The 18,952-nt window shown below is 42.0% G+C and overlaps 1 protein-coding gene across 4 annotated transcripts in view; it reads left to right on the top strand.

Moving 5' to 3' along the window:
• Positions 1-18,952, top strand: part of Csgalnact1 (chondroitin sulfate N-acetylgalactosaminyltransferase 1) — a 334,708-nt gene that overhangs the window by 143,073 nt on the left and 172,683 nt on the right. For 3 of the 4 annotated variants that reach the window (XM_029532248.1, XM_021219074.2, XM_029532247.1), the window contains one exon: positions 10,629-10,777. The gene's annotated coding sequence lies outside the window, so the exon portion shown is untranslated. Of the gene's footprint in view, positions 1-10,628; positions 10,778-12,036; positions 12,108-18,952 lie in introns of those variants that run through there. The other variant, XM_029532249.1, reaches the window with a different exon arrangement.

Here is an 18,952-nt window from a genome sequence, read left to right as displayed (position 1 = left end):
TGTGTGTATGGTTCATGTGTGAGGTGTGTGTGTATGGTTCATGTGTGAGGTGTGTGTGTGTGTGTGTGTGTGTGTGTGTGTGTGTGTGCGTGTGTGTGCGTGTGTGCAGGTGAGGGCAGGTGCCCTTCAAGGCCGGACTCATCAGATTACCCTTAAGCTATAGCTACAAGCAGTACTAGACCACTCTTTTGAAATCACCCCATAGCCAATAAGACCTAGAAATCTCAGTGTTAAAGAGACTTTGAAGGAAGGCAGTTGTATATTTTATTGATGATATTGCAAATTGCTAGCATCATTGTTTTTGAGGAGATACCTGGTGACTTGTAATAAGCCACAGCGCTGATTATGGTTTTTAAGTTGTTAATTCTATATTTTAGTTTGTAGCCTAAGGAAATAGCTCTCAACAAAAAAAACACAAGATTTATTTACTTAAAAATGCTTGACTGGGTCATAATAAAGCCCAGAAACAACTATCTGGAAGATGGCTAATTAAGCAGTCTTTTAGCAACACGGTGTGTTGTTGCTCCATTGGAAATGACAGATATATGGGCTAAGTAGATACGTAGAGAAGTCAAGCAAAAAATTAGAAAATAGTGTGCCCATGGTGAAGGCTGAACACATAAAACAGTTATGTTCACACTGTGATAAAGGTTGGCAGGCAATTGTAAATCGCTGCTCTAATATAGCAAAGGTGGAATCCACATTGTGATGTTTAGTTCATAATAGTATCATGATTGCTAAATGAGTCCATCAAGGAATGTAAACACATAAATTGTGTGTTCAGAGGAAACAATGTTTATGAAACTGGTGTGTAAAGCGCAGAATGAGATGTCTGTATAGGTAGAGGATAAAAGAGAGATTATGTTCCTTGTGATTTTTTGAGTTGAAGCAAGCCATGTTTCATGAAAGTAGTTACCACACAGAAGTAATGCTTTTTCCAAGAATAATTTTCATTTGGCTAAATCCCCAAAATAGTGGAATGAAAATTCATGAGAGAAGTTGTTCTCAGAGACTGCAAGTCTAAGTCAGCAGCTGTAGTTCTGCACCTCACCCTTTCTCTTCTTCTTTCCCCCTTTTCATGATAAAAGGGAAGGCTTTCTACATGCTGAGATGGTTTACAGTTTCTTTATTTAGCTCCCACCTGTCTGTCTGTCTGTCTGTCCTTCCCTACCACTCGTCTGCAGTCACACGCGCGCGCACACACATACACACACACCCATACCCACACACACAGAGCTTTTCCAATCAGAGAAATCCATCCACTTAAAAAGAGAAAATGATGCATTTTTTTCAGTGCAAAGAGAGAACAGACATGTTAGAGATCCAACAGGCCTGGAACTACATAGTAGTGGGTCCACCACCCAAATACCAGCACACCTTTCTGATGTAGGGAGTGTGGATGCGCTGCTGGTGGGAAAGTTAGGGAAGTTGGGGGTGGGAGAGTGGGAGTGGGGATGGGTTGAGATCTCATTCCTCCTTTTCTTTACCAGAAGGTTTGAATCAACACTTGAGTGATTTTAAAATGAAAAAATATTGATAGAGTACCAGGATAGCATGGCTGTCCGTGAGTGGGGTAACCCTCTTCCTCTTGGGGAGTTTACTGTGAACAGACTACTTTTAACAATTCATAAGGAATCTTGTGATCTATGGGAGAGTGGGTTCTTTTGGGGAAAAGAGAAAGTTTTGTATTTGACATGTATCCTTATCCTAGACCAACGTATCCTAGACAATTCTAGCTAACGTATGCAACAAATGTAGAAAGGATTCTCTGCGGGAGGACCTGAAGGAGTCATGAACTAAGGTCCAAAACCTTAGTTTTGCTAAAGATAAAACAGATCCAATGATGAAAATGGCTTGCCCAAGATTACAGCCACTAGATAGGATGTGGCCAAAAGCATTTCTGAGTGTTTCTGTCCTTTCTTTTGCCCCCACACCTTTCTGCAGTACCCCAGTCTTTCACAATGGCTCCACTCCTGGCCTCTTTTTCTGTAACCAGACGAATGACTAACTTTCACCTTTAAAGTATAGCTCATGACTGTTTAATACACAAGAAGACTCTTAAAGCCATGAGAGGCATGAGTCAGCGAGTCATAAAACACAGTGCCACTCCAGGCTCCCTTGTTTGCTTTCGGTGTTTTTCTACTGAAGGCAGAAGTTTAATTTTAGCATCCAACTGTGGTGTCATACTACCTGGAATGGCATCTGACCCTGAGCATGTTATTTGAACCCTCTGAACTCCAGAGTCCTCACCTGTACCCCAGAGCTTTGTATCTACCCCTACTTTCTAGATTTGTTAGTTGAAATTATTTGAAATAATCTTATCAAAGGCACTCACTATAAATTCTATTGTTTTACTCTCTTGAGGGCAGTTAGAATGATTCAGGCCAAAAATCTTAAGAAGATTAGTATTACATTTTAAAAATTTTATTATATTCATGTATTATTGGAGAGAGCAGGAGACCACACATTATAGTGCATGAATGGAGATCAGAGGACAAATTGCAGAGAGATAGCATTTTCCTTCTAGCAAATGGGTCTGAAGATCAAACTCCAATCATTAAATTTTGTAACAAGAACTTTTTACCTACTGAGCCATTTCAACTACCTATATATAGCTCTGTACATTTTGTGGAGCCAAAGAATTATTTAAGAACAATCAGTGATGCTTTCAAATACGTTTTTGGGGTTCCCTTGTTTCACCTCTTTTTAATTGGACCTAGCTAAGACTGAAAGCATATTTTAATGGTTTAAAAATTTATTGATTAAACATCCATAGTCCCTATCCTGTGTATTTTTATTGGTATCTTCTTACATAGTAAGCAGTATAGAGAACTTATAGATTCCCTGGAGCAATACTCATTTGCATTTTCTGTGCAGTTTTGTTAAATGATGCATATGTACAAGCAATATTACTGTTTATTTATTTGAAACTTGAGATAATATTTTTCCTGCATCTCTGGTGTATACACCACGATCTTTCTGTCTTCACCAGCTCAATCCAGTAGATTAATTGAATGGGGCCTACTATGTAAACATTTATACAGCATTTATATCTTCATGATGGAATATTTTGTAATGTCACAGTCCGTTTCTGAAAATTTAGATGGCTTATTCTCAGTTCTCTCGTAGTTGGAGCATGACAAGAAATAAACAGATCCTGCAGGCCTGGTGCATTTTTAGATTAATCGCAGTTCATTAGGATGCCGCAGTGACTTTTTTTCTTGACTATCATCATGGACATGCTCACATCTGGGAAGATGACAAAAATTGCCACTGAGAATAAAAAAACGTCTGTTCGGCTTTGATGAAAGGTTGAAAGTCTTCATCTTGCTGTGTCATTGGTCCTGTGAATAGAGTAGACCAAGCTTTGGTGCCCACAGTAGAGTCTCGGCAGTATGTGGCTAGAGGGAATTGTAAAGAAGCCAGAGAACCCAGTCTTGGCAGTATGTAGCCAGAGGAAGCCGTTCTTCCTCACACTCATGCTCTGGGCACTTGTCCTGAGTGGTCACCCCTGAGAAAGTTGGGGCTTTGCAACTACAGAGCAGAGGCAGAGGAGATGCCTGTGACAACCTGAGAAATGTGACAAGGATTCTAGTAGCAGATAGATTCTATGTGCAGTCACAAGAAGCGAGTGTATTTCCTGTTCTGAAAGGGATTTGCAGATGATTTATCTGATCTGTGTCATAGTTTGCAAGTGACTTAGTGCCATATGAAGACATGATGGCAAAGCCGAAAGTGTGCTTTAACTTCTAATATTTGTTTTGTAGTTTTATACATCTGATTTGTATGTATGGATATTCAGATATCTGTGGAAGGCAGAGGTCAATGTTGGGTGTCTTTCTCAACACTTACTTTATCTTACTTTATGACTGTCTCCTGAGAGGCTCTTCCAGAGTCTGACAAATACAGAGGCGAATGCTTCCAGCTAACCATTGGATTGAGAGCATCTTCCCTGATGGAGGAGTCAGAGAAAGAACTGAAGGAGCTGAGGGGGTTTGCAGCTCCATGTGGGGGGAAACAGTGTCAACTGGCTAGACCTTCCCCCCCCCCCCCAAGCTCCCGGGAACTGAACCACCAACCAAAAAATACACATGGAGGGACCCAGGACTCTGGCCACATATGTGGTAGAGGATGGCCTTGTTGGACATCAGTGGGAGGAGGTTTTTGATGCAGGTATTCATCTTTGATGTAGGGGAATGCCAGGGCTGGGAGGCAGGAGTGGGTGGGTGGGTGGGGGAGCACCCTCATAGAGGTAGGATAGGGAGTTTCTGGAGGGGAGACCTGGAAAGGGGATAACATTTGAAATGTAGATAAAGAAAATAGCCAATAAAAGGGAAAAAAAAGTTTTTTAAAAAATAGTGTTTCTTATGGAACCTGGAGCCAGCAAGGCTTGTCCTGTCTCTGTCTACCAGTGCTGAGATTGTAGGCACACACCCTTACGCCTAGTTTGTGTGTGTGTGCTGAGGGTCTGCACTAGTCCTCATGCTTATGTGGCAAGTACTTTGTCAGCTGAGCAATCTCTGAAGCCTAGGTCTGGTAGACTTAGACCACAGTGCCATGCCCTATCCCCATTGTGCCCACTGCTATATTGGTGATCTGTCTTTGGGCATTGTGTACTGTGGTTTGGGGGCCATCTCTGTTGCTTGGGTTATTGAATGCTGGATGAGCTGTTGTTGTTTTCTTCCGTGGGATGACTTATCTTTGTGAAGTGGGGAAACCAGTCATGAGAGGTGTATGTAAACACATGCATTAGGATTTTCTCCTCTGTATCAGTGAATCTGAATAAATCTTTATTCTAAGAAAGTCTAGAACCTCAAGTGCTGAAGAGCTTGGACTCTTTTCAAGCCCCCATCTTGTAATCATAACATTTTCACACATCCCTCTTGTTCTTTCAGCGTCTTCCCCTGTAACTAATTTTAGACAAGAGTTTTCAGCTGGGCCAGAGATCAACAGTCAAGGTTCATGCTCTCTCACTGAGAACCAGTGATGTGGTCCCAACCCTTGAACTAGACACCCATAGGACTTGCCTAAAGTCTCAGCCACCTCCATGACAGGGCAGATCTCTTGTTCTGGATTAGATTAAATGTTGCAGATTCCCCACTGCACTGTTCACACCTCCTTCACATCTTGGATGCTATTAAATTGAGCAGGGCCAGTCCAGAAGGGGTTCACAGGAAGAGTGTGTCTAGTTCAATGAGTGGTTGGTTAATGTGGATATAACTACAGTGATACAGAGCTCTCTTTAGGAGGAACATTTGCTGGTGTTCATCTTTGAGAGAAAGCAAACAGAAAGACTTACATTTCCTTAAACAAACAAACAAACAAAACAACAACAACAACAAAACCCCAACTAGTTATAGCTCTGACTCTACTGTCAATTAGCATCTCTTTATTTATGCACCCACTCTCAAACAACCCTACAATTTGTTTCTAATTGCCACGTGATCTGAAATACTTTGATTTTTTTACACATTATTGTTTTCTCATGAAGATAGTTCACATTTTATTATTTCATTTTAAGATTTACTTATTTTATATGGTGTGATGTTTTGCTTGCATGTGCATGTGTGTACCATGTGTATGCCTGGTGCCAGTAGAGTCCAGGAGAGGGTATCAAATTCCCTGGACTGGATTCATGAATGGCTGTGACTTACCAGAGGTCCTAGGAACTGAACACAGGTCTTCTTCAAGGGCAACAAAGCACTCTTAACTGCAGAGCCATTTATCTGGCCCTTCACCCTGCATATTAAAGGAACAGCAGGTGATTAAACAGTTTAATTGGGTTACACAAGATTATCTCCGTTGATCAAAGTGAGAAACTGCAATGCAGGAATTGAGTGTGGCCTATTCTTGTGGAAGAATTATGAAGAAGAAATTTTCTCAATGTGTATCTGTGTTTTCTGAACTAGGGACATAACGTTCATCCTGTTTTTCATTTCACAGAATAGCAAAGAGTAACCTCTGGGTGTGGGGATCATGGCTTTGGAAATCAGTTGTGCCCAAATCACACTATTTACAGTCAAATTATCCAATGTGGAAGGAATGCAGTTATGAATATAGTAGTATGCTTCTTTCAGTGCCTAGCATCCAAGGGTGCTTTCTTTTCTGAAACATAGTTTTGAGAAATATGATAATTTTAGAAGCTGAACATACAGTGCTGATCCTGTCCCCAGTTCTGATTCCCAATACCTTCAGTCAGAGAACTCCATTGACTCATATTTAAAAAGTTGTCACTCAGGGTTCAAAGTACCCGCTCTTATCTACTGTGTACACTATGGGAATCTCAGTGGGATGCTGGGAAGGTTATTGGTGTGCTTTCTCTGCTGCATTTGCCATGTTTAGGAGAAGAGACCTTGAAGTCCTTCCTCCTTACTGTACCAGTTAGTGGGTCTGACAGACATGGTGGGTTAGAGGAATGGAAGGTGTGAATATTTCATTTGAGGAAAGTGAGGAAGGCTTATAGCTTCAGGCATCTTCACAGTCTTGGCCAAGCCCTGTTTTTGAAACCATTTGGTAGCAGGTAGTGGGACAGACTTGTCTAAGGAATGATGTATTGATTAACCTAGCTCCTGTATTATTATCAAGATAGCATTACTCTTAATGTAGTCACAGTTCTTAGGTTGACTTGTCACAGCAGGAGTAAAGGCTGGCTGTGGCAGTTTGAATATGCTTGGCCCACAGAGGTGTGACCTTGCCGGAGGAAATACATCACTGTGGGAGTAGGCTTTGAGGTCCTATGCATAAGCTCTGCCCAGGGTGGTAAAGGACCTTTCCCCTGGATGCCTGCAGAGAACAGTCTCCTGCTGCTGCCTTTTTATCAAGATGTAGAACTCTTGACTCTTCCAGCACCATGTCTGCCTGGATGCTGCCATGCTTCCCAATATGATGGTAATGGACTGAACTTTTGAAACTGTAAACCAGTCCAAATTAAATGTTTTCTTTTATAAGTGTTACCTTGGTTATGGTGTCTCTTTACAGCAACAAAACCAAACACCAAAAACCAACCAAACAAACAAAGAACCAACCAAACAAACAAGAAAATCTGAGACACTAGTTTATTTGAGGAGAATGTGCTAATGAATACCCAAACTCTATTCCTTTGGATAAATGAGATGGTGACTATCCCAATCTGTAAAGTCCCACATAGAAAACGTCTAAAACCCACATGTGCAGTTTTTCTCTTGATTTCTCAGGGATACTGTGCCCTCCCCAAGCCTTGAGCAGGCTGGCTCAGGCCTTGTTTGCCACAGATGGCTAGCCCACCTAGGGTGGAGTCTTCTGACCCAGGTGAGGTCTGTTGTCCTGCCACATCTGCAGCTTCCTGCAAGAAGCAGCTACCTGCTGAGCAGCTGAGCCTGTCTTCCTGATGAGAGTCTGGCAAAGTGGGGGATGGGTTCCCCCCTTTAAAAATCAGACTCAAGAATTAAAGTTGAGCCTTGATCAGAGAGCTCTGCCTTGCTTGGCTCATTGTATTTCCCTTGCCGCCCTTCCCATCTATCCCCGGCTTTCCTTTCAGGAACTCATTAACCCGTGGCCATTGGTGGCTACAGGATACACCACCTTTCTTGTCACCATCTTCTCACCATCACTTAAACAAGTGAAGCCACATCAGGTCCTCCTTAATCCTCACTCTCTGAGCTCAACTGTCAAAAACAGAGTGGGCTACAGATGATATGGAAGGGAACTCACACATAGACAAACATATTAGGGATAAGGGATAATTTCCTTGCCACTTTCAGAATCCCACAAGCAAAGCTCTGTGTTGATACTTCTCAAGTATTCACTGGATTTTAATTTTACTTTTGGCACATTCTCATACTGTGATATTCTTTGTGTTATTCAGGAAGACTTATCAAAACATTTGTTTTTGTCATTGAGATTTTCATCCATCCATCCATCCATCTATTTATTTATTTATTTATTTATTTATTATTTAGTTGCTGAGGAGGTGGGGATGGGGAAAGATGGGGTAAATCGGGGAAGACTGTGTTCTCGAGGTCTCAGTGACAGATTCGGGTGGAATATCTAAGTGGTTCTCGCTCTTTTCCAACAACTGTGGACCCCGCCTGCATTACTAAAGACCCACATGAGAAACTAGTATCTTAGTTTCATTTCTTGTTACTGGGATAAAACACCCCAGCAAAAGCAATTTAAGGGGCATGAGTTGATTTTGGTTTATAGTTCCCAAGGTTCATCATAGAAGGGGATCATGTAGATGGGCAGAGGGAAAGTGGTGGCAGGAGCCAGCAGCTTGTTGGTCACATTTTATCCACACTAAGAAAGCAGAGTAAACAGGAATTGGGGTTGGGCCATAAATCTTCAAGTCTCACACAAAGGGATCCATTTCCTCTACTTTAGGAAGTGAGGCCCTACTTCCTAAAAATGCCACAACCTTCCCAAATAGAGTTGACAGCTGGGGTTAAGTATGTAGATATGTCAGCCTATGGTGGGGCATTTCACATTCAAATCACAACCAGTGTCTATGTGGACAGAGTCAAGTACTACAAAGAGGCAGGCTTACTTTTCTCCTCAGCATTTTTTTTGTTGTGAAAGTTAAAAAAGAAAATCCTGGCATTACTATATTAACCATGCAGATTTCTTAACCTCCTTCTGCCCCTCTGTAATAATGGAAAAAAATAATGCGCGTGTTGGCTATTGAATGGCTTCCTAAGCAGTGCCATAGACTCAGTGCCTGTGTTGTGTCCCCTTCTCTTTAGCATATCAAGTTAATCTTCTGAGAATTTTCACTATGCTTTTTTGTTCCTATCCTGGTCACTGCTCTTGGTTTTGCTGGCGACTCTGCGTTCTTGTATTGTACTTCTTCTTTACTGGCCAGAGAGGATTCCTCTTTGGAGGAACAAGAGGCTTGGGATCACTAAGGAGACCATGCACTTCCCAGAGCCCAGGAGCAGAGTTTTAATGAGTTCTTTTACTAGGAAAGGAGGAAGAAGCCGACCTGTTTGTCCTCTGATTCCAACCTGCCTAGTGTCAGGGTCTCCAGGCTGGCTGACTGTGGATGACTTGGTGCATATGAAATGACTGAAGGCTGCTGTTCCAGCCACCGGGGTGAGAGAAGAATGACGGAGCTTATTAATGATCTTGCAGAGCTAGTAGCTGACAGTCTATTTGTTTTCATTATGTAAACCAGCATGGTTTGGGATTATGCAGATTTCCACCTTTTTACTTAGAAGGCAAAGAATATTCATTAAGGATATCAATAAAGACCTTGCCCCTGATTGAGTCTCTGAGGCTGTTTCCTGCATGCTGAAAGACAGAAGAGAAAACTGAAGGGGTTGAGAGAGACCAGGAGATTGATTGGAAGGCAAATTATAAACCCATTTCAGCTCTTGGCCTGCAGGCTGGGAAGTAACATTATTTGTTGTCAGGGATAGAAAACAACTCAGATTCAGGTCCAAGTGATTATTCCACGTTGACACTGCTGCCTCTCTGCCAACTGCAGCTCCATTTAGACATAGATTAATTAGGCTGGGGGGGGGGCGGTGGAGGGAGGCGTTGGGCTAAGAGAGCTGTGTGGAAGCAGGCAGCTCTGCCAGGAGTAGTCAAAGTTGGAGGTCTGGAGACTTGACCCCCAGGAAGATGACACCCCACTTTCACTGATAAAACCATAGCAAACCAGGGTGAGAGACTGTGGATAGAAAGCAGACCCTACTTCTATAGCAATGAGGTGTACATTTCCACTGCCTTTGTTAATGCCAGTGAGGCAAAACAAAACAAAACAAAAAACCAAAAACTAAAACAAACAAACAAACAAACAACAACAACAACAAAAAACCCCAACAAAACAAAACCCAAACCCCAAACTAAAACAAAAAACAACCAAACAAACCCAACAGAAAACAACCTTCAAACTCACTTGCTGGCAGGCTGTCCCCATGGAGACAGGGGTGGGGGTGGGGTGGGGACCAGCAAATCATCTGTAGACTTGAGTGGCTTATCAATCTTTTCTCTGGCCTTGTAGAAAACATCTTGGATTTTTTTTATCATCCCTGCATGTGAAATGGAAACGTAGTGTGTGTACACACACATGGATATGTTATGACCATTACTTGAATTATGAGACAGACAGTAAAAATAAGGAAAATTCTTGGGGAAGTGAGTCCCCAAGTTCATTGAAAACAATATATTACAGGCTCCACATGAGGACCTTAGTGTCTCTCCAGAATCTTTCTTACTTACGGCGAGTCTTTGGCCTGAATGAACATCTTCATATTCTTTGTATCTCAGCTGACAGTGTCTGTTTTGTCAAAGGCTGGGACAGTGTAGGGTCCATCCGTAACTTGCCCCACCACCCTTTAGCAAGGGCAAGATGTACAGAGAGGGGGCTGGACAGGGGTTCTTGCCATCGGGAGTTGGGTGGGGAGCCGGATGATAATCAATAGCACCCAGTCTGTCTTCTCCAGCGTCTTTGGCAGGCACTAGTCCTGCCTGCAAAGCTTTCCCCCAGGGCTGAAGCAGGCTGGCTTAGTGTTGCGAATGCCAGTGGTGGTCATTGGAAGTAAGATTCCCAGAAAGAACCCTTACAGCGTCTGGATTCTTTCCAGAAAAACTCAGATGAGGATTTTTCTCTTTTACTGTTAACACTTCATTGCACGAATGTTTTCCTCCAGTGGTGGCGCTGAGCTGAGCACGGTGCTAGCAGAAGGGGGCGGTACTTTCCCTCTGGACCCTGACTTGGAAGCCAAGTGCGACTCCAGCGCAGTCACCGCCCGAAGCAGATGTGCGAGCGGAACAGCTGTGCGCCTTTCTTTCGGCCAAGGTTAGCTTGTTTGGGTTTGTTCTTTTCCACGTGGAAGTGCGGTGTTTTGCCTTCCTCTGTCCTCAGCCGGGCTTTCACGCTTTTAGATATTAATGGTTTCATTTCAAAAGATATTTTGCGTTTTACTTATTAAAGAGGAAGAGGGGTATATTCTACTGCTTTGGGGGGGGCATAATATGTTCAGATGAGTTGTGTGTTACATACTAAATCACATGCATTTTACCGTCATTAAATCTCACTGTATTTAAAGGATGGAAATTTACAGGGGTTGCCTCCCATTTCTTTTCTTCTTAGCACTTTAGACTCCTTTTTCCATTATAAGAAGAGAAGCCAAGATCATTTTTTAGCCTTTAACGACTTATGTAGCACTTACTCTTGCAGATAAGAGAATCTTTTTGTCACAGGTGACTTAGAAAGCAAGTCTTATACTGGGATATAACTTCCGCATCACTGCGATACCCCAGCTATCTACAGAGTATGTTCGTTTTACTTTAATAGTTGTATTAATAAAAAGTTATTTAAAGGCATCATTTTTGTTTTTAAGAAGCTCAACTATTTTGAAACTCCTCATCCACTGGCAATGATCTCTATTTCACTTCTAAGACTCTTGGTATTTTTGTCTTTTTAGAGCATTAATCAATAGCACAACTAGAAGAGCTTTTTTAAACAAACAAACAACATAACACAACACAAAAAAACTAACTGTCCACTAAATTGAGAACACAGTTGGTACAGAATATTAACCTTTCTGAAATAGTCATTCTGCAGCCAAATGGGTACAGTAATTTTTTTTTTTTTTTTTGATCAAGTTAAAGTAAGATGGTTTGGAAAGATGAATCACCCTTGTAATATCCCTAGGGGTGTTCATTAGAACTATTTGAGAATTACTTCCTAATGAATATATACTATTGGCTTAGGCCTTGGGATAAATGTAGTATTTCTGACAGCTTGTTTTGCTCTTGTAAGCAATAATTTTGGGTTTCTTTACTATAAGAATTTAAATACAACTGGCAAGATTAATGTTAAAGAAGTTAAATCGAGAACTTGAGAACTGGAGGCAGGAGAATTAGGAGTTCAGGGTCACCCTCATCTACCTGGCAAGGTCCTATCCAGTGAGGGTTATAGGAGATCCTGCCTCAGTAAAAGCAGGAGCCTTCGAGGCATCAGTAACATGGGAAGGGAATGGGAAATTGTACCCATACTTTGTGTTTTCAGCAATGAAATCTTTTTTTTTTCTTTTTTCCAGCTTTCTCTAGAAATACAAATAAAAAGTAGGCAGAGGGATGAAGACAGGAGAACCGTGCCTGGCAGGCACTTTTGTCTTTGAAAGGTGCTGCTTCCTCTTTAAGACATTTTAACAGAGGTTTTATTTATGTTTTTGCATTATTGAGAATGGGGGTGGGGCAGGGGTCTAGCATTGTTATTGTGGTTAAGATAAACAGAGTAAGTTAAGATCTGTGACTCAGTTTTACATTATTGTACTAGGAAGATAGAAAATGTGGAGCTTTAAAAGGGACCACATTTGAGTTGTCGATAACAGAAAACATATAACAACGTCAGCCAAAAGTGAGCAAAAGGAACACAACTGGAGATTGCTTCTTGACAAGTTCTTCTCTAAGTAGCAAGTCAAAGGGCTGTGAAAACAGATGGCCAACTTCAGAGCACAAGAACGGCTCTCACCTTGAGTCTTAGGATGCTTAATGTTTTCAAGAATAACTTGGATGGTGTAAAAGAGAACACTGGCATTTAAAAATCACGGGTGCTGTAACTGATAAGGTCTTGAGATGATAGCAGAAAGGGGCCAGGGTGAAAATTAGCCAGGAAGCAATCAAAAGTTGATCAAAGTCTATGTGGGGAAATCAAATGTCTAAGTTCTAAAGCTGTTGGGTAGTAAGACGGGACACAAGAGGGGACGCTGTAGTTCATACATTGGCTAGTGGCAGGAGATATTGCCCAGGAAACAGGAGGCCTGGTAGGTAAACACTAACCTGAGAGAGTTGTCAGCTGCTGCTCCTCACTGTTACTGACTCAGACTTGAACCTCTGACAGCGGTGATGGGCAGGTGCGCCAGACAGCACGGGGCTGCTAATCATGGAATCCCATGTGGAAGGCATTAATTCTTGTTCCAGACATTTAATAGCACTAGGCCATGCACATTTTATAGTAGAAATATCCTTGTGTCCTGTGTGATTTTTTTTTTTCTTGTTGTGGTGATGAAATAACATCTTAAGAGAGGAAGGATCGATTTTGGCACGTAGTTCAGGGCATACAATCTATCAGGGTGGCGAGGTTATGGTGGTGGGAACTGCTATGGCTGTTGCCGTAGGAGTGTAAAGTGGATGGTTATATCATAGAGGCAGTCAGGAAGCAAAGAACTGGGGCAGGAACTTGAGAGGAGAGCCTGCCCCAACGTGGTCTCTTCTCAGTGAATTAATTCTTGCCACAGTTGTATCCTCCCTTGGTAATTGCTGATGCATTTCCTGCATCTGAAGTTCCATATCCATAATTCCCTTCTTCTGGTCAAGAAAGAGAATTGCTCTTTTCTCTGAGTGTTGCCTATACCCCTATTCACACCTTCATGCTCTTGGTCTGTTTTCCTACCTTCTGACCCCTTCTTTTGTTCATTCCTCCTCTCCTCTGATTGTTTGACCTCCACACCATTCTTTCTACTGGGATGCTGCCGTCTTGTAACTCCTTAGGGAACTGTTACTCAGCCGTTAAAGCTCACCCCACAGCAGCCCACATAACTAAGCATCCTGAATTGAAATTGCTTAATTCTGCCAACCAGGCTATGGCTCCTGCTTGGTGGCAAGTGAAGGGTGAATGGAAAAGTTAGTGAAGGGTTAGCTAACTCATACCTGAACATGTTTCCTTGCATTGCATTTTCCTGACTCCTTTGTCATGTTTCATCTTCAGGAGACATAAATAAGCATCTATTTATCCTAGGTAAAACTGCAATGACAGAACACTCAGCTGATTCCACCCAAGTCTTGCTTGGTGAACCAGTGAGTTTACTGGAGTGACTTACAGGGATAAGGGTGAGAGGTCACATACAGGACCGTGATGATTCATACGCAGCTACATCACCAAAAAGCCCACCGCAGGAAGAGTGATGACTCAGAGAAGCTACATCCTGGCAGTTTCCTGTACAAGAAGCACTCATTCCCCATGAAAGAGGCCTCTCCTTCAGCAATTGCTTACTGTTTACATAACCTTATAGAGGGAGAATTGTGAATTTTATAAATTTCTATGTTTCCGAAGTCTGGTAAATTTCCATAGTTTTTGTTTGTTTGTCTTTGTTTTGTCTCTTATGCGTAAGAGCCCTTGTCATGCCTCCAAGAGAGACTGTTTCAGTTCAGAGGAAATAGTTATGTCACACCTGTTTACATTCTGTTCCTGGGCATGGCATTCCCACTGTTTACACAATGCTATTCTGAGCTCACCCTGTCCTTTCCTATGTCAGCGATTCAGCTTTTCCAATAGTGTCTTGGGAACAGAGATTCTGTTTGTAGATATCTAATCTTGTAAGTCTTTGCTGGTCCTCTGCAAGTTCATAAAACACCAGCACCAAGTAGCATAGAGTGACAAAGTAGGTATTAGAAATAAACATAACTACATACTTCATGGTGACAAAGCCATGATGTATGCCATGACATACAGTCTATCTATATGTCAGGATATAATCCTGGGAGATTATATCACTTGGAGGCTGGAAAGATGGCTCAGTGGTAAAGGGCTTGTAGCACAGGTATCCACATAAGGCCAGGCATGAAACTTTTCTGGCTAGAAAATTTTGTGGCTAGCGAGTCTAGCTAATGGAGCAAGCTCAATGACATGCACCGTCTCAAAAAGCAAAAGAGGGAACCATAGAGGAAGATGCTCAAAGTTTACCAGAGTGAGTTCTGGAGATGATGTGTGTCTCCTTCTAGACTGGCCACTTATTCCAGTTGGCACTGGATTGGCTCTTGCCCTTTCTGTCTGGGGATTGCTTCTTAATGCCCCCTTTCCATCAGGTTAGTTTTCCTGCTTCAGTGTGAGTATCACACTGCATGTGTGGAGGTCAGAGGATGACTTCTCAGAGCTTGTTATAATTCAGCACATGGGCCCTAGGGATCAAAGTCAGGTTGTTAGGGGAGGGTCCCGTGTCATGCTCATCTCCAGGGCTTGTTCCAACGGCTCCTATCTGTGATAGTTGTCTCTCTCTCTATGAGTAAGTGTGTGTGTGTGTGTGTGCGTGTGTGTGTGTATGTGCGTGCGTGTACACACACACGCATGCATGCATATGTGTATATATGTGCACATGTGGGTATCACAATGCATTTGTGGAGGTCAGAGGACAACTTGTCAGAGCTAGTTATAATCCACCATGTGTACTTCAGGGATCAAAGTCGCGTTGTTAGTGTAGGGTTGATAGTGCTTGCATCCTCTCAGGAGAAAAATAATTCATTAGGGAAGTATCCCACAAAAGTGGTAAGAAGTTTAAGAGAATCCTCACAGTCTCAACATCTACAGGAGAAGCGACTCATCCATCACATGTGTTTGTAACCTTCTAAAGCATGTGAATATCAACCTTATGCCAAGCGTGTAAGATGGTCTTGTCTCATGACAGGGGTGACGAACATAAATGCTATCACATGGTTATAATATTTAACTCTTATGATAACGTCCTTGCACTGAATGGAATTGAAGCTCTTCCCTATAGCTTTGGAAAATTTGTTTCGGTCCTAATTTGAGTTAAGCCTAATGATGAATTGAAGGTTGTACCTAGGAGTGTATTAGCTGGGTATGTGTGTGCCACCTTCCCAGGGAGAAAAGGTTGCTTAAGCTTAATCTTTGAGACTAAGTAATAAAGGGTCAGTCAATAGGCTGAAAAGAGGCATTGGCTGGGGGTGTAGCGCAGTGTTGGGGATCTGCATTAGACTTGATATGAGGCGTACATTGGCACACAGGGGTGTTTCGGTGAAAAGGCCATGTAACCCTGCTGAGAGAGGGGCACCATTAGATAGCTGACCATGTGCTCTGTGCACCAAGGCAGCCATGACAGCAGGACAGAGGAGCGGGACTAGAGAATGGAGAAGCATGGCTGCCGGAGAGAGGACCCGAGGAGGGCCTTGCAGCAGCCCAGAGCAGTGAAGACAGGAGAGTGTGAGGACGGATTTGGGGGCCAACTTGTTCAGCCAATTGCCAAGTGGTGCTGTTCACACTATTGGGTTTTTGCTTTTGTTTTCTTTTTTATTAGCTATGTGGTCTTGAGGTTAATATACCCTGTTGAGTACAATATTACATCATTAGTGCCATGATGCCCGGAACATAATAGGTGTTTGGCGAATACTTAACACTTAACAATTACTAGGGCTGAGTAATAAGTGGAGCCCCTGCTCTTCTAATTGGGACGGTGGTAAAATGCACAACAAAGGCCTGGAATCTTCAATCAATGTCAAGTTGTGTCTGTTTTTGTTTGTTTGTTTGTTTTTTTCTTGCTTCTTTTGGCAATCTTCTCTTTCTTCAGGTTTTTTTTTTTTTTTTTTTTTTTTTTGTCATGAATAAGATAGATTATGGAGGAAACTGGAGATAAAAGAAGGTGACACGAATGCAAGGAAATGCTTAATGGTGACAGAGTAAAAACTGTGGCAGGCAAGCAAGTTTTTGTTCTTCTACGCACTATATTTCGAATCCTGCTATCCAACTATTTCATGTTAAATAACAAATCCAGAAATGATGGGCTCTAAGGTTGTATGTCTACTCATCCGTGTCCATTTTGGATGCATTTGAGTCGTTTCTTTCCCTTCAGATCCCCTGAAGGCATTATCCCACCATTTTCTTTTGACTACATTTCTGCTCTTTTAAAGTAGGGAGCCTGTCCCCATCCTTTTGCACTTCAATCCTTTGGTAGTTTGGTGCTGTGACAGTTGCTGGGTTGTTCTGAATGAGAGACCTCTCTGCTATCCCTTCTTAGCCCAGGAAGCCAGTCCATGTTTCTAAAACCCTCCACACTGCAGCATCCCTGTCTGCAAATGGCATCGAATGGTACCATTGGAGGTGTAAGGGTTGAGTTTCTCAATTGGAAAATGCCTGCCTGGCACACAGTAGGCAAGCTGTAGGCTGTTATCTGTATTCATTTATGTGATGTGAATTTTCTCACTCTTTAAAGTTGAAATGGTATTTTGATCATTGACTCTTTCCTTTCTCTTCTTAAGCTTAATACTTGAAATAATCTGCTTATTCATAACTTTAGCAAAAATAACCTAGATCTCAACCCAACTGTGGGCAGACATTGTCCGAGAGGCTGGAGGTTCAGGAGGATGAGATGCGCCTGTCTTCAAGGAGCATTCTGAAGGGCCAGATAGGGAAGGACCTTATTTTGAGTACAAGGTTGAGGAGCCTGGGGGTGGGGAAGAACCTATGGGCTCAGTTCACCAGGTTTCTTAAGCCAAATTCCCAGGGAGTGTGCAATGAGCTAAGTAGACCAGCAGCGCTGTAGGTAGCTTTTAACTCTACGTGTCCTTTTCTTTGTGTTAGAGTCTATAGACTTTCCTTTTCCTTGTCTATGGCCCATAAACAAATGTGGAGAGTACTTTATGGAACAAACCGTTGTTCCTTAGGTATGACTTTGGGGCTACAGTTTCCCAGGGTGGAAAGAGCCAACTGGAAGCTGGAAGCAGAAAGCCAAAGTACAGCCCTTTGGCTAATGTATAGTTGTCTTTGTAGGTACTAGAGAACCTTGGGAGCCCTTAGCTACACTCAGCATCACAGTACAGAACCACTGGGAGGTCATGTGGTCCCGTCCACAGGGATGCCAGGATGATTCTGACTACACATCCATGTGGCAAGCCCCAGCCATCTTGTCTCCTTTCAGGATTGTTGGTAAGATGGCTCTTCTCAGACTTGATATCAGTAGCCCTTTTCCCTAACTCGGTGGCAATACATTACAGCATGTGCCACAGGCTGAGGACTGACAATCGGCTCTATATGACGTGGTATACCACACTGGACTACAGTGGACTTTCTGCCAAGATCATGTAGTTCTGGTCTTGTTTTGTTAAGCTTTTGGCTTCTAGCATTCAAATATAGCATGCATAGCACTTTCATTTTGAACCTATTTTCTTTGGATATAATTTCCAATGATAGAAAAGTTGTAAGTTAAGAACAGTGCAAAGAATTTTCCCACACTCTTTATTCTAGTTAACCCATAGTTAGCATTTTGTACCATTTTGTCCTTCACTGTGCTTTTCCCTCTGTGCCCTGTGTATATAACGCACACACAAAATATAGATATTTTAAACCACATGAGAACAAGTGTGTATACATCATAGACCTTTACCCTAAATATCCAGTGTACTTCCTAATTGCAAGGTGATTCTCTCACACAACAACAGTGCAGTTTTAGTATCAATAAACCTAACACTTATTTAAAATTGCCTGATTTCCTGACTATGTTCCAGTTTTGTAAATTAGTGCCATAATGACCTTTAAAAAATTTTTTTTTGGTGTGTGTGTTTCTCTTCAAGTACCAGGATCAGGTGCTGACTTTCATCACCACATCTCTGTGCTCCTTTAATCTGAAACCTTATCAGAGCCTTTCTTCATCTTTGTGAAATGTTTTTGAAGAACATAATCTTTTGTTCTTTTTATATCATGAACATGTGGTAATGCAGCTACCTACACCAAACAAAACAAACAGTTAGTGTCAGATGGAAACTGGTTGAGAGGAAGAAAGAAAGGAAGAAGAAAGGATAATTTGGGGGATGAATATTGTAAAAAAGTATTACATACAGACATGTAAAATTTACAAATAATAGAACAAAGTTGAAGAAAGAACGCTCTGCACTTTTGATTAGATGTGTAAGGCACATACTTTCCTTTAGGCTCTGCATTTCCAGCAGGAAATTTCCTTGGCAATGGTGGCTGTTAGCCAAGTGCCACATCTGGAGTCACATGATGTCCATCTATCTTTTATTGCAGTATTAATTATCTTAATTCATGTCTCATTTCTTTTCTATGTAGTAACCATTTTTCTCCTTAAACTAATAAGAAACAGGTTGTTTTTTTATTCCTTTGTCGCTATCTTTTGATTCCTATCAGGCAGTTATTCCCCCACAGTGAAGTTAGCGTTCTTTTTTTTTTTTTTTTTTTTTTTTTTAAAGTCTTATGTTAATCTTTCTAGTCCTGTTACAA

This window comes from Mus pahari, chromosome 19 (assembly GCF_900095145.1).
Source record: "Mus pahari chromosome 19, PAHARI_EIJ_v1.1, whole genome shotgun sequence".
NCBI lineage: Eukaryota > Metazoa > Chordata > Mammalia > Rodentia > Muridae > Mus > Mus pahari.
Note: the sequence above shows the minus strand (reverse complement) of the source record. Positions and strands in the feature narration are given on the sequence as shown.